This window comes from Procambarus clarkii, chromosome 41 (assembly GCF_040958095.1).
Source record: "Procambarus clarkii isolate CNS0578487 chromosome 41, FALCON_Pclarkii_2.0, whole genome shotgun sequence".
Classification (NCBI taxonomy): domain Eukaryota; kingdom Metazoa; phylum Arthropoda; class Malacostraca; order Decapoda; family Cambaridae; genus Procambarus; species Procambarus clarkii.
Window position 1 is genome coordinate 18777164 of NC_091190.1, and position 17223 is coordinate 18794386.

The window sequence follows — 17223 nt, forward strand, 5'->3', positions numbered from 1 at the left end:
AGAGGAGGTTCAAGCAACACTGTTGAATCTCAGTTAATACCTACAGAGCACCCTGTTCACACCGCCTCATGCTACCTATTACAAGAATACTCATAATTAACTTCACGAGAGAAAACACCAACATAATATTATTATATTTTTTATTATTATTATATTTTTTTATTATTATTATATTTTTATTATTATATTTTATTATTATTAAATTTTTTTATTATTCGTATTATTTCGCCGTCTGGAGGACCGTGGTTCCTTTCCGGGATCAGCGACTTTTAACATATTGAAGATCTAAGCAAAGAAATAAAATAAAATTATCACCGATATCTTCCAGCTTTGAATTACTGTTTAATGGTTGAAACGAGACGAGACGAGGGCGAGACTGGAACGGGTGTAACCAGGAGGTACTCGCAAGTGCAGCCCGGGTACCTCCTGGTTACACCACACACACACACACACACACACACACTCCTATTAGACCGTCGCGTTTTGACGTATACTCCAGCAAAGGCCAAAAATTGTCGTACTGGAACATGGAAGCGGCTCGCGAAAGTGACATGCAGTTCCGTTTTCTGTTCTCTGGTAGGTTAGGACAAGGGCACTTTAGCACGACAGTTTCACGACGTTGGGACACCTTAGGCGGACTGGCTGGCAAGTGAGAGGGTGTGGAGTGTAGAGGCACGGGAGGTAGAAGAGAGGTGTGTGGAGTGTAGCACGGGAGGTAGAAGAGAGGGGTGTGGATTGTAGCACGGGAGGTAGAAGAGAGGGGTGTGGAGTGTAGCACGGGAGGTAGAAGAGAGGGGTTTGGAGTGTAGCACGGGAGGTAGAAGAGAGGGGTGTGGATTGTAGCACGGGAGGTAGAAGAGAGGGGTGTGGAGTGTAGCACGGGAGGTAGAAGAGGGGTGTGGAGTGTAGCACGGGAGGTAGAAGAGCGGTGTTTGGAGATGAGAGCGACGGCCGGAGGTGGGAGCCCCATCACCCCCGCCCACCTGTCCATCATGTGTGTGTTGGCTCAGCACAGATCACGCAAGTCTACCATGATCGATACCCACAACCCTGGTTGTTATCACCCCCATACGGCGCTGCTCCTCCTCCCGCTCCCCCGTGGAAAGCATCACCAGATATATAGCCTACGGGCTCGCCATAGCCCGTGCTACTTGCAACTTTTGGTTCCCAGTAGCCAAGTCTAAATCCTAACCACCACCGCTCCCTAAACACACACACAACATTACCTTCTCAGATTGATTGATAAAGATTAAGCCACCCAAAAGGTGGTACGGGCATGAATAGCCCGTAAATGATCTTCTCAACACTACAACTCTCTATATTACCACAACCTGGCCACAACCTCCTTCCCCATCATTCCCTCGCTCGAGGCACGAGTTGTGTCGAGGCAGCGAGTCATTTAGATAATATTAATAATATCTGATGGAGGTGACAACACCATCTAGACGTCACCTATGGTTACTGTCACCCGTCTTAAAGCCACCATGACCACTGTTGTCACCTATGGTTACTGTCACCCGTCTTAAAGCCACCATGGCCACTGTTGTCACCTATGGTTACTGTCACCCGTCTTAAAGCCACCATGGCCACTGTTGTCACCTATGGTTACTGTCACCCGTCTTAAAACCACCATGTCACCTATGGCCACCACCACAGTGTCCACCATGGCCACTGTTGTCACCTATGGTTACTGTCACCCGTCTTAAAGCCACCATGGCCACTGTTGTCACCTATGGTTACTGTCACCCGTCTTAAAGCCACCATGGCCACTATTGTCACCTGAACACCACACTTAAGTGCAGAATTGTACTTATTTATATTTGCACTTTATATCCCACAAGTTTTAATACGCACAAAAAACTGTACAAAAAAAAACTTGAAGGGTAACTAACCAAAGTTAAGGGCACCCCAACTGAACTTAACAATTTCATACGTTGTTGTTGTTGTTGTTTAAGATTCGCTACCAGGAATTTCATACGTATTATTCGCCCTGAAGATAAACCCCAATCTTTAAGAAACACGCTCAGTTGTCTCGTGCACTCTGCAACACCTCCCATCACAGCTTCATGACCACGTACAGTGTAACAGTGCTAGAGCGACGGGGTGTATACGTTCACCCGTGCAATAGCTGCTAGGCAGGAGCCCAGGAGCTAAATCTCGCCCTACGTAGCTAGGCGAGACGGCTATAGGTAGGCATACAGACGCTTTCACTGTAATCATCTCTACTGCACTGACATCACCACCACCATAACTACCAGAAAGACTATAGCACTCATCTACGTTTTCACCACCATCACCACCACCACCACTATCACAACCCTTGACATGACCACCATTACCACCACCATCCTTGACACCTTGATACGACCACCATCATCACCACTACCCTTGACACGACCACCACCCTTGACACGACGACTACCACCGCCACCACCACCATCCTTGACACCTCGACACGACCACCACCTTCAGGATCGTATGGTCGGAGACGCCAGCGTCAGACACTACCAGCAAACGCATCACAAACACGTTACACTCAAGACAAGGTTACATGACAAGCTCCTTCGAGACATCGCTAACGATCCACCAGACTCAGCATCTCTTAGCAGTCAGAAATACTCACATTTGTAAATGAAAGATGGTTAATGGGACTATTACTGCTGCTGCTGGTGGTGGTACAGAGGAGTACACAGGCAGACTAACATGTCGACAACACACATCACCAGCATGCCACGAGTGCAATATTATTGTAGCACAGAGCAACACGCACGCTACACCCTCCCTACACACACACACACACACACACACTAGATTGATTAGAAACGCCGGGTCCAAGAGCTAATAGCTCGATTCTGCAGACACAAATAGTAAATTACACGCACTAAACAAACTCAAAGGTATGATCCAACAAACGGCCCCTGGATTTTAACTCAAGTAAATGTATAGTAATGAAAATAGGTGTAGGGGGGCTGAACTTAATATGCCAACTGGAAGATGAAATCCTTCGAGAATCAGGTAGAGAAAGATCTGAGTTGATATCACACACACATATATATATATATATATTATATATATATATATATATATATATATATATATATATATATATATATATATATATATATATATTATATATATATATATATATATATATTATATATATATATATATATATATATATATATATATATATATATATATTTATATATATTATATATATATATATATATATATATATATATATATATATATATATATATATATATATATATATAAAACCATTAAAATGTTACATTCATCTTTTCAACTGAGTCAACTCTTTAAATCTAATACAAATTTAAATTGAACATTAAAAGGTATATTAATAAAAAAATATTAAAATATATTAAAATAATTATAAAGTATATTTTCTCATAACCCAGATCATGTTAATATTAAATATTCGAACACGGAACCAAGTTTATTATTAATAAAATATAATATAAAAGTTGACTGCAAATTTGAGAGAGAAATGTGGCGAGCAGCGATCGCCGTCGCGGGCAGCTTGTCTGGCCTCTAGTATACATTTTATTCATTTATTCATCCATGTATTCATTCATTTACGTATACTGCTAGAGTACCCGTGTGCGCGCCCCAGGCCTCCAACCTTGGCCAGATACATTATCTTTTATTTAGATTATTAGTATATTTACTAATATTGTATGGGGATTATGGTGCTCAATATACGACGGTGTTACATGCAAATGCGCACAAAATGGACACTATTGATGACAGACACCAACAACCTGGTTGATGGGAACCTTGGGGACGAGGGCTCTATTTCGACCCTAGAGACGCTATACGGACCTCCACCTTTGCACTTCATCCTGACCAGATACAGTTCACCATTATTCGGGGTCCCAACATGTGACCTGATGGTCCTTGCCCCGTTGATCGGCCGGAACCTCACAGCAGAGTGACAGCAGACAGTCTGGCGGGCGTCCTAGCAAGTGCCGGGCCTGCGCCGCCCTCTGCAACAGCACGCTCTTTTTGGCGGGAAGAGGCCATCGGCAGAGTTGTGGCGGATCATTCCCGGTTGCCTACGGTGGGGAAATAGTATCTAACAGAGGTGTTGGATATTATTTATCTCCCCTCAGTGGTGGAAGAAAGCTTAGGAGAGCCAATCTGGTGGTGGGGAGGAAAGATGTGGGTCTCTCCCCCTCCCACCCCCACCCCCCTCTTCAGACATGTGGGTTTAATTGGAGGTAATCAGGTGGCGCTTGGTGGGGTATGCAGTAAGTGCGCCGCATCACTAACGACCTAGTAATAAAGCCTAACATAACGCCCACCCTCCCTAATGACCCGCCTGCACGATCACACATCACAAAAGCTTTATGGCCGCCCCATGCCCATTACCTGTTTTACCCGCGAATAATAATTGCAACAAGAATGATCCTATAAGCGCTGGGACCCCCGCCCCCCAACTCACCTTTCCCCCTCCGCCAAAACTGTCTGTAATAATAACCCACACTAGGGTAAGGGAGGGGGGAGTATATCCTTCGCCACCACAACTTGGCTTAAACCACAACCTGGATAATAACTGCACATCAACATTATTATACCGCTCCTTTAACTGGAGACTAATGCAGATGGCATGAGACAACCAAGAGGTGTGTGTGTGTGCAGCTTAGTTAGTCCTAATGGAACAAAGTAGTGAGCGGCCAGCTGTTCCTGACTTATGGCTCTGTGCATCTCCTCGACCACCTTATTAGGGATAATCACGGCGACTTTACAATACATCTACGTTCTTCCGAGAGGTGGCGATCTTGTGAGCAAATGTGGCCGGTGGTAATATATACAGAGCCTCGAGAATATACGCCTCGGGAACACTGTGGTATTGGCCAGGTTAACCTCAGCAAGAAGTGTACAACAAGTGCAGCACGTCCAGCTCCACAGCCCTGCATAACGCCCTCCTCGCTCCTGCTTGATGGGGTTCTGGGAGTTCTTCTACTCCCCAAGCCCGGCCCGAGGCCAGGCTTGACTTGTGAGAGTTTGGTCCACCAGGCTGTTGCTTGGAGCGGCTCCTCCAAGACTTTACAGCCAGCATCTCCAATCTCTAAACGCAACATCCAATTTAAATCGCTTCCAATTTCTTGGGCGATAATGCGGCTAGAACAAGGGGGCAGCTTCTCCACGCCGGTGAATGGCTCCTTTTTGTCGGGAGGTGTCCATCAGCCTCGTACCCAGCAGGTGTGGAGGGGTGGGGGGAGGCGCCGGTCTAAGTAGTGGGGGGCTAGCCCGCTTGATCCGTCTGGCCACTCCAACCATCACCACCTCACCCATTCATTAAGCATTCCGATCTTCTCGACGTTCCCACGACCCTGCAGCAGCATCTGCGGCGTGAACGGCACAGCATCTCCCCCGCGCCCAAGATGGACCAGAGGGGCGGCGCAGCATCTGTGCGACGCCCCTCGCGCCTCCAGTCATCGCTCGGCTTTACCAAAAATGTACAGACGAGGTGTTTGTCGTCCATTAACACTATGCCAACACTATGTAACAAGAGTGATTAAACAGTTCAGCAGGACATAAGCTTCGTGTAGCGAGGGGGCTACACGAAGCTACACGAAGCTTTTATTAACCACTTTTATTAACACCGGTAGATGACTGTGTTGGGGTTACCCCTAGAGACCTAGACTATATGAAGGTTACACAGCTTGTGTCTAGGGCTATACAACACCGCGTTGGCCCCATGCTCTAGGACTCTAGGTAACGCTCACTCTCAACCGTTCTCACTAATACACACTGCCTACCATACTAACTCATTTTACTCTTATCAAACAGTGTAACAATATTTCTAGGACAAACTTTTAATTTATAAAACAATGACGATATTAGCCTAGTCATTATGACTTAAATAAGCACTGTTAACATTTGTTAATTGTGTCAATAAAATAGTAATATAAAATTGACTTGAGTGGCCCTTCGAATTACCTAACAACTCTTCACTGCCTTTCTCCTACATCGTCGTTACTTGCTAGAACCACCAAGTTACTCACTAGAACCACCAAGTTACTCGCTAGACCCACCAAGTTACTCGCTAGAACCACCAAGTTACTCGCTAGAACCACCAAGTTACTCGCTAGAACCACCAAGTTACTCGCTAGACCCACCAAGTTACTCGCTAGACCCACCAAGTTACTCGCTAGACCCACCAAGTTACTCGCTAGACCCACCAAGTTACTCGCTAGACCCACCAAGTTACTCGCTAGACCCACCAAGTTACTCGCTAGACCCACCAAGTTACTCGCTAGACCCACCAAGTTACTCGCTAGACCCACCAAGTTACTCGCTAGACCCACCAAGTTACTCGCTAGACCCACCAAGTTGCTCGCTAGACCCACCAAGTTGCTCGCTAGACCCACCAAGTTGCTCGCTAGACCCACCAAGTTACTCGCTAGACCCACCAAGTTACTCGCTAGACCCACCAAGTTACTCGCTAGACCCACCAAGTTACTCGCTAGACCCACCAAGTTACTCGCTAGACCCACCAAGTTACACGCTAGAACCACCAAGTTACTAACACACCAGGCAAATTAGATAGCACCAAATTCGATTAACACTAGATCCTATAGACTATGATTTTACCAATAATCCCTAAACAAAAGTCCTACTTCAATTATCCTAAGGCGATTAATTCAGCGGTTTAATAGTATGTCAGACTTAGCCAACTCGGATAAGTCGGGCAAGTCACCTACAGTGAACACAACCCACCGCAATTACTCTAAGACGTAGTAGTAGTAGTACTTGAAACACACAAACAATACTCTGTAGTAGGCATCCATCAGTCTCAGGAGACTATGGAGTTGCACTGGTGTCGACCTGGTCTGGAGTGGCCTCACCAGGGCGCAAAGCCAGGGTAGGTTGATTCGGGGGTGAAGCTGTTACCCAGGCAGCAGGTCCCCCCTCTCCACGGCGCTGAAAGTCTAGTAACACCACCAAGAAAGGGACCGTACAAGCCAGAACAAGCCTCCAAGTCTTCCTCATCACCGTGCTCAAATCCCTCTACATTTATCATTCTCACCAAATATATATTTTAAGTCCCCGCGGACACACAAACCACTTCTTTGTTTTTATTAAAACCAAATAAATATCGGGTGATATTTGGGGGGGGGGAAGACTCCTAACTCTTGCAGCAAACAAAGACTCAAAATACCAGCTTACGACACAGACAGCAAGAGTGTGTCGTTGAGTGACGTAGTGACGACGCTCTAATTTATTTTCCCGTTGGAAAAAAAATTACGAATAAAAGCGTAGGTGGAAAATAAAGTAATGACGATAGGGAAGCAGGAGGAGCGGGCATAAGCGCTAGGCTAGAGCACTAGGCTATCCCGGGGCAGTCTAGTTTGACTTGATAAAGCAGGACCACGACTGCTGTACCCCAGGGCACCATGCCCACACGGTAGGGAGCGGTAGGACTGAAGGAAGGATGGGAAGGAAGGTGTGGTGGTGGATACCACAAGACACAGTATGTTAAATATGTACCAGCCATGTAGAGAGGGAGACTAACGAGGAGCGAGGAGTGTGTGTGATCAGAGGTTGAGGCGGAGCACGCGAGTGGGGACACCCTTCCCCCCCTCCCCACTCCCTCAACATATACCCTCCTCCGTTACCATGGCAACAGGCAACAACAAAAGTGCCTCCCTTCATCTGCTACTACTCAACATACGGGCTTGTTCATCCCGTGGGTAACTGCAGCCTCCCCTCTCTCTCACACACACACTTGCCTCACATTCTTCAGCTCCACCCCCGTGCCTCACCCCAAGCTTCTTCACTACCCCTCCCCTCACTTATTAACTCACCAATATAATTATACAAGTAATTGCACTTTATATTAGGGGGCTATTCACGCCCGTGCCACCTCTTGGGTGGCTTAATTTTCATCAATCATCATTCTCCACTTTACAAGAGAAAACATCGCCTACACGTCTCATTCGACCCAATGCTTGCACAATATACTTCACTCGTTACAACAATATGACATCCCAATCCAGGAGTATACCACGTACAAATGTCAGTGTTTAAACAATTGTAAGACAGGAAGCAAATATATTTTTTAATATGAACCTGTCAAAAAACTTTTGGGTTTTAATTTGTCAAACATGAAAATTTCATTTTTGTTTTCGAAAAACGTCTTTTTTCTTAGCATATAATTTTCATGTGCATTTCTAATGAAAAGTACATCACGATCCAACTCAGCTGAGTGAATACTATATGGTAAAGAATTATAACGTCATTTGGACCCTTCCCATTTCCTTGGCTTACATACACAAACACACATGGAGCTTTAGAAGCTCAGGAATCTGTACACCAGTATAAATTGACGGTTGAGAGGCGGAACTATAGAGCCACAGCTCAACACCCCGCAAGCACAACTAGCTAAGTACACACACACACACCGTTTGTTAACGAAAGAAACAAAACATTATAGGAATTTGTTTATTAAAACAAAAAACATTGTATACATATAATAAATTAACAAATCACTGTGTGAGTGAAGACTCCATAAATCTTTGGGCAAATATTTTCTCCCTGTGCAGGAGGTCAAAGACCTTGTCGGCCTTCAGCAAGTCTTCGGTCGCGCGGCACCTTCTGCCAAAGCGGCGGCGGAATGAGCCGGCGGCAATCCAGTTCTTTCCCTCTTTCCTAAACACCCAACTCTCGTAGGCCCAGTCCTCGAGGACGTGCACCTGACTGATGATATTATCTGCGAAGCGGACACACTTGGTTTTCTTCTGGTGGCGGCCATCGTCGCCGGAGACCTTTTCCTTCTCCATGGTAGGCTGCTTCACACTATCAAGAACCAGTAGAACACATCTGGTAATAATATACCAGATGCAAGAATTATAGTCAGGCTAATAGTTGGACTGGTCTAGTAAGTGCGGTGCCTTCTTGTAGTGATGTACTCACATCTTACGTCTTTTACATTGAAATAATTATTTTGTCAACTTTATCTATTCTCTTCAAGAGCTTGTACGTAGTTAATATATCCCCCCTCTCTCTCTCTTCTCTCCTCTAAGATTGTTCTCTTAACCTGTATTCTAAGTTCAGGCCTCTCAATTCTGGTACTAATCTTGTGGCAAACTTCTGATTTTTTTCACGTTTCTATTTATGCTTCACAAGGTGTGGATTCCCTACTGTCGCTGCATTCTCGGGTAATGGTCTCACATATGTAGGTTCTTATGTTTGGTAACTACCCATGTGGTGCTAATGATGTCCTGTTCACATGAACCTGTGGTGTTTAGTGTTTGGATAATGTCTACTCTCAGGTGATGTTGTGTAGTGATGGTAGGTGTTGTGTGGTGGTGATGTGTAGTGTGTTGTGTGGTGGTGGTGATATGTAGTGATGGTAGGTGTTGTGTGGTGGTGGTGGTGATATGTAGTGATGGTAGGTGTTGTGTGGTGGTGGTGGTGATATGTAGTGATGGTAGGTGTTGTGTGGTGGTGGTGGTGATATGTAGTGATGGTAGGTGTTGTGTGGTGGTGGTGGTGATATGTAGTGATGGTAGGTGTTGTGTGGTGGTGGTGGTGATATGTAGTGATGGTAGGTGTTGTGTGGTGGTGGTGGTGATATGTAGTGATGGTAGGTGTTGTGTGGTGGTGGTGGTGATATGTAGTGATGGTAGGTGTTGTGTGGTGGTGGTGGTGATATGTAGTGATGGTAGGTGTTGTGTGGTGGTGGTGGTGGTGGCGATATGTAGTAATGGTAGATGTTGTGTGGTGGTGGTGATATGTAGTGATGGTAGATGTTGTGTGGTGGTGGTGATATGTAGTGATGGTAGGTGTTGTGTGGTGACGTGTAGTGGTGGTGGGTGTTGTGTGGTGGTAATGTATAGTGGTGGCGTTGTGTAGTTAAGTATTTAGGGAAGATGGCTACAGTTACGAGGCTGGTCGAGTACAGTGTAGATGGTTACAGTGTTTCAGGTTGTGTGAGGTAAATATGGTTACAGTGATGATTTTTAGTTAAAATGATTAATAGTGAAGTGTAGTGAAGTGAAGATGGTTACAATAATGATATAGTGTGTAGTGATGATGGTTACAATAATGATATAGTGTGTAGTGATGATGGTTACAATAATGATGTAGTGAGGATGGTTACAATAATGATATAGTGAGTAGTAATAATGATGGTTACAGTAATGATAGTGTAGTGAGGATGGTTACAGTAATATAGTGTATGAGGATGGTTACAATAAGTGTAGTGAGGATGGTTACAGTAAATGTAGTGAGGATGGTTACAGTAAATGTAGTGAGGATGGTTACAGTAAATGTAGTGAGGATGGTTACAGTAAATGTAGTGAGGATGGTTACAGTAAATGTAGTGAGGATGGTTACAGTAAGTGTAGTGAGGATGGTTACAGTAAGTGTAGTGAGGATGGTTACAGTAAGTGTAGTGAGGATGGTTACAGTAAGTGTAGTGAGGATGGTTACAGTAAATGTAGTGAGGATGGTTACAGTAAATGTAGTGAGGATGGTTACAGTAAGTGTAGTGAGGATGGTTACAGTAAGTGTAGTGATGATGGTTACAGTAAGTGTAGTGAGGATGGTTACAGTAAGTGTAGTGAGGATGGTTACAGTAAGTGTAGTGAGGATGGTTACAGTAAGTGTAGTGAGGATGGTTACAGTAAGTGTAGTGAGGATGGTTACAGTAAGTGTAGTGAGGATGGTTACAGTAATATAGTGTATGAGGATGGTTACAATAAGTGTAGTGAGGATGGTTACAGTAATATAGTGTAGTGAGGATGTTACAGTAATGATGTAGTGAGGATGATTACAGTACGTTTGTAGTGAAGACAGTAGTGGTAGGCCTCCATCAGTCTCAGGAGACTATGGTGTTGCGCTCTGGTTGTCGGTCTGGAGTGGCCTCTCCCAGGGCGCTATATAGTCATGGCCTGGCGCTTTCCCCTGATAATTCCCTCCCCTCCCACTTTGGCCAAACATGTAACATGTGTGTGTATAAGAGTATGTCTGTCCAAAGTTGGAGGTATATTCTTGAGGCTAGTCTCACCCGAATTTGCAGGGGGAATGGTTTGGGGTATGGGACGGATGTAGGCTGGTAGAGGATAGGCTTTAAATAAAATTAGCAATTATAAACACTAATAAGTCATTTTCGTAGTCTTTTTATGGGGTCAAGAGTAAAATATGGTTTGTGATTAACGTGGAGTTTAACACTGACTGTCCGCCCGGTTGCTCTTCAAATTCCGCATTTCTGAATGGTATAACACTTACTGCTTTACTACCGTCAACGCATTATATGAGGACCTGGTCACTGAAGTAACCGCTTTTTATGACAATGTTGTAAAATCCACAAGACCCAAACCAGTGAGGACGGGACAGAGGTGGTTCACTGACTCACGCCTTATGCCCCTGCATGACAGAGTTCTATTCCTAGCTGAGCAGTATAAAACACATAAAACAGCTGACACCCTCAACATATTTCTTAAAGCCAGCCGAGAGTTTAGAGAGCTAAAGGAACAGGTGTATAACCAGCACTGGGAACAGTTTCTGCAAGGCATCAATCATGCAACATCCTCATCCCAAATGTGGAATAAAATTAAAAAGATTTCTCGTCCTAGCAGTCGTCAACTTGATCACCATTCACCTGTAGACTATGCCGACATGCTGCTTCAGCAATATGCAAGCACTGCTAGTATAAGCAGCCTGCCCCTAGATGTGCAAAACTATCTGGCTAGTACTAAAATAAATCGTAACTTCAATATTGAAATTGCCTGTAGTGAAATAGGGCCTGATGATAACTATGGCATAACCCCCTTTGAAATTAAAAATGCACTCAAGAAAGGTAAGGCTACCTCTCCTGGAGAGGATGGCATCACATACAACACCATGAGAGTACTTGCTGAGCTGCCAAATAGCCCTTTGCTAGAATTGTTTAATCAAAGTCTAAGGCAGGGTGTTTTACCTGACCGCTGGACACAGGGACTCATAATACCCATACCCAAGCCTAATTCACAAAAATTTAGACCCATTTCTCTAACGTCGTGCATGTGCAAAGTTCTTGAGAGAATTATTCTCGACAGACTAATGTTTCAAATCAAGCCCCACCTTGCCCCTAACCTGTATGGTTTCCTTCCTGGAAGAAGCACACAAACTTGCTTTGCTGAGTATTTTATCAGAGGGGGACCAAACTCTCAGGCGGCATTTATTGATCTCCAAACTGCTTTTGATACAGCAAACAAAGAAATAATCCTAGAACAGCTAGCCTCTTTTGGAGTTAAGGGAAGACTGTTGACATGGCTCAGGGGGTACCTGAGTAACAGAACCGCCTCAGTCCTTTTCAAGGGGGTCAAAAGTAAACTCTGTGCACCCTTTGAGTTGGGTACACCCCAGGGTGGAGTGCTAAGTCCCACACTGTTCAATGTTCTGATGCATAAATTAACAATTGATATTCCTACACTACCTGACGAAGCCGTCATTTGTTATGCCGATGATATATGCATTGTTGCAAATTCCCAAACTAGACTGCAAGCTCTACTTGATTCATTCGCTGCTAAAAGCATTGAATGTGGTCTTGTTATCTCTATAACTAAATCCAGAGTTCTCCATCCCAAAGAGAAAACTCATGTCCCTATAGCTTTCAAGGTCAACAGCCAGAACATTGAAACGTGTGGGCAGCACAAATACCTTGGAGTTGGTATTAACAGTGACATTGTAAATGATCTACACCGTAGGTTAAAAGAAAGACTAAAACCATTGAGAACACTTACTGGTAAGAATATTGGTATCAATATTAAATATGCTAGACTATTCTATATGATGTTTGTTAGATCTCTCGTTGATTATAATGCTCTGCACTTAATTAATTTCCCCTCCTCTGTGTTGGACAAACTTGAAGTAATACAGAACGAGGCCATGAGGATAATTCTTGGTGCCCCAAGATGCACAAGAATCATCAACATGAGGGAAGAACTGAAGTTTCCAACCATACTAGAGAGAATAATGCAAGTTAACACTACCTTCTGTCTTAAAGTCATGAGAGATCCTACATCTCCTGCATTGCTCAGAGACAAATTATTTAGTGCTGTTAACACCCTTTTGACTGGTGCCGACATACCAACTCACTCCTTTTATGATAATTGGCTGAGAAACAATGCTTACAATCTCATTAAACTTAACATTCCTTTTAAGTGCAATCTACCAGTCTCTGATATTCCTCTTTATCTGTACCCCACCATTCAAGTATCATACACACCTGTCACCAAGAAAGATAATGAGAATCTTGCTCTACTCAAAGCAGTCACTCTTGAAACAATTGCCTCCTCCATCGAGAGTCTAAGATCTCACGAGCACTGTGTCTACACCGACGGCTCAGTCCAGTCTTCTACTGGACGGACTGCAGCGGCATGTAGGTTTTATAGAAATAATATCTGCACAAAGTCTGTCAGTGTCAGGTTAAACAACTGGCTGACCTCCACACAAGCAGAACTAGCAGCATTACATTTAGCAACCAGCACATTAAAAAATATTGGAGGAGGAATAATATTCTGCGATTCAAAGTCTGCTCTTCAAGCAATCGAAAACTTCTCTTGGAAGATCGACAGCAAGAACCTAATACTCCCAATTATAAATGACCTAATTGATGCACAGAGTAAAGGGTCTCGAATCTCCTTTGTATGGATACCCTCACACATAAATATAACCCATCATAATGAGACAGACATTGCAGCCAAACTAGCGTGTAACAAGTTTGAAGTTGAATTAGATCTAGGTATCCCCATCTCTGCTGTCAAAACTGTATTGGTCCAAACATTCAGATCTGATAGGAAAGAACTTACTGACTCCCAACGACCTGAAAGTACTAGTATAAAAAGCTATGATTTGTTCAGATCTGAAACCTACATCTATGGACAGCACAAAACGTCCACTAGACTGTGCGACACAGTGGTTGCAAGGATCAGGTTGGGTTACCGTTACCTGTGGCAGGTGGCTGCAGGTGACGGGTCTCCCAATCCTGAGCACTCCAGTTGCAAACTCTGTGAGCAGGAACTACGGCATGATCTCCCGCACTACATCACTGAATGCCCAGTTATTAGACCTTTCAGACCAGTTGGCATGAGGTACCTGGAGCTTTGCAATTACTTTATTCACTCTCGTATTCTTGAAGATATCCTCACAGTATACCCAAAATTTGCCAGTGCAGGCTATTAAACACATGGCCCTGTATGACTAACCATCCTGCGAGATGGGGACTTGTATTACCACTGCTACCTTATTCAATCTTGTGTTGTTGATATCCTCAAAATGCATCCGGAGTCTGCCAGTGCAGACCGCCTATCACATGTCTCTGTATGACTAACCATCCTGTGTGATGGGGATTTTATAGCATCACCTAGTTAGCTTTTTTTGACACACTGTACTCCACTTCATATAGTCTAGGGTAGCTGCACTAATGCAGATGTACCTCATAACTTAATAAAAAAAAAAAAAAAAAAAGTTTGCCGCTTTTGGGGGGGGAGTATGAGGTTCTTGCTGTCGATCTTCCAAGAGAAGTTTTCGATTGCTTGAAGAGCAGACTTTGAATCGCAGAATATTATTCCTCCTCCAATATTTTTTAATGTGCTGGTTGCTAAATGTAATGCTGCTAGTTCTGCTTGTGTGGAGGTCAGCCAGTTGTTTAACCTGACACTGACAGACTTTGTGCAGATATTATTTCTATAAAACCTACATGCCGCTGCAGTCCGTCCAGTAGAAGACTGGACTGAGCCGTCGGTGTAGACACAGTGCTCGTGAGATCTTAGACTCTCGATGGAGGAGGCAATTGTTTCAAGAGTGACAGCTTTGAGTAGAGCAAGATTCTCATTATCTTTCTTGGTGACAGGTGTGTATGATACTTGAATGGTGGGGTACAGATAAAGAGGAATATCAGAGACTGGTAGATTGCCAAGAGGGTATATGGAGGCTGGTCAGAGTTGCATTTCACCTTTGTAAACGCACATGTAAAAAAGACACTGTAAAAAAGACACCTCGAGCACTGTTTATGTAGGAGAGACGTAAATCTGTGTAGTTATGTTTGTAGGTTAGCTTAGTATTTTAAAAGCACTACAATCATCTTCTGTGGTTGATTGTTCAATAAATCACTGAATTATATGTTTAACAGATCTCTAGCTTTGTCCATGGAGGACAGAAGAAATTGTATATATGCTGGTTAGCACTGTAAATGTGTGACCACGTTTGTGGTAGAAAATAATAATAACAAAATCTTCATCACAGATTCATCCCGTCACATGATTTCATCGCGCACAAGAATTTTGTATCATCATCTTATTGCAAGAAATAAGATAAAAACTGTACATTTTTGGTCATCAACTAAATCTTAACGAAATTCACAATTTTACGTTTAAACCCGTAGATAATTGAGCCAACTAGATAGAGCAATGCTCCCGACCTGACCTTATCTTGAGGTTATCTTGAGATGATTTCGGGGCTTTTTTAGTGTCCCCGCGGCCCGGTCCTCGACCAGGCCTCCACCCCCAGGAAGCAGTCCGTGACAGCTGGCTAACACCCAGGTACCTATTTTACTGCTAGGTAACAGGGGCATAGGGTGAAAGAAACTCTGCCCATTGTTTCTCGCCGGCGCCCGGGATCGAACCCGGGACCACAAGTTCAGTGTGCTGTCCGCTCGGCCGACCGGCTCCCTATCAGACTATCAGTGTCAGGTTAAACTGGATGACCTCCACACAAGCAGAACTAGCGGCACTACCACTAGCTACCAGTACATTAAAAAACATTGGAGGAATAATATTTTGTGATTAAAAGTCTGCTTTTCAAGCAATCGAAAACTTTTCCTGGAAGATCGACAAGAACCTCATACTACCGATTATAAATGACTCAATCACTTCACACAGTAAAGTGTTTCGAATCTTCTTCGTATAGATACTATCACACAAATATAACCCATCATAATGAAACAGACATTGCAGCCAAATTAGCGTGTAACAAAGATGAAGTTAAATTAGATCTAGATCCCTGTCTATGCTGTCAAGACTATATTGGCCCAAACACTCAGGTCTGACAGGAAAGAAATTACTGACTCCCAACGACCTGAAAGCAATAGTATAAAAACCCATGATTTGTTCAGATCTGAAACCTATATATCTATGGGCAGCACAAAACGTCGACCAGACTGTGCGACACAGTGGTTGCCAGGATCAGGTTGGGTTACCGTTACCTGTGGCAGGTGGCTACAGGTGACATCTCCCAATCCTGAGCACTCCAGGTGCAAACTCTAAAGGAACTGGGGCATGATCTCCCACACTACATCACCGAATGTCCAGTTATTAGACCATTCAGACCCGCTGGCATGAGGTACCTGGAGCTTTGCAATTACTTTATTCACTCTTGTGTTGATGATATCTTCATAATACACCCAGAGTTTGCCAGTGATGGAGATGTTTAGCACCACGTAGCTAGCTTTTTGACGCACTGTACTCTCCCTTCATATAATTTTGGGTCGCTGCACAAACGCTGATGTACCTAAATCTGTCAATAAAAATAATAAAAAAAAAGACTCATGGTTTACATCACATAACACCTGGAGTGCCCAATTGCGTGTAGTCAGCTCTAGTCGGTTCACAACCCAATGGTCCCGGGTTCGACTCCCAGGCTAGACATGTTTTATGAGCATGTTATCTTACACCTGATGCATCTGTTCGCATAACAGGAGTAGTTTGGCGACTGTTGTGGATTATAGGAAGGGGGGGGAGGCGTCGATAAGCCTATTAGGCTTCCTGTCCCCCTGACAATGGGAAACCAACAGCCTTGAGAGCCTGTACACCAGTCGATTGAAGATCGAGACAGACGACCCCAAGAACTAAAGCTCAACCCCAGTAAGCACAATTACGCGAGAACACTGCCTTCAATTTTCTGTAAGTTAATCAGGGTGACAGAGAGCGGTGGCGGCGGGCGGGCAGCGGGTACTACCTGGCGGCGGGCGGGCAGCGGGTACTACCTGGTGCCGTCCGCCTCCCCGCCCCTCCGTCAACTTCAAGATCACCACTACCTTGAAGTTACCTTGAGGTGCTTCCGAGGCTTAGCGTCCCCGCGGCCCGGTCGTCGACCAGGCCTCCTGGTTGCTGGACTGGTCCAACTAAGGCTGTTTGGACGCGGCTGCTCGTAGCCTGACGTACGAATCACAGCCTGGTTGAGCAGGTGTCGCTATGCGCTCGCTAT

General features: G+C 44.4%; 1 protein-coding gene across 10 annotated transcripts in view; it reads right to left on the bottom strand.

Annotated features, from left to right (window-relative positions):
- Positions 1 to 17223, bottom strand: part of LOC123761089 (Aryl hydrocarbon receptor nuclear translocator homolog tgo) — a 304903-nt gene that overhangs the window by 164747 nt on the left and 122933 nt on the right. For 2 of the 10 annotated variants that reach the window (XM_045747020.2, XM_045747024.2), the window contains exon 2: positions 1 to 75. This exon is cut by the window's left edge and continues 730 nt beyond it. The exons of the other annotated variants lie outside the window; for them this stretch is intronic. The gene's annotated coding sequence lies outside the window, so the exon portion shown is untranslated. The remainder of the gene's footprint in view (positions 76 to 17223) is intronic. 10 annotated transcript variants of the gene reach the window in all.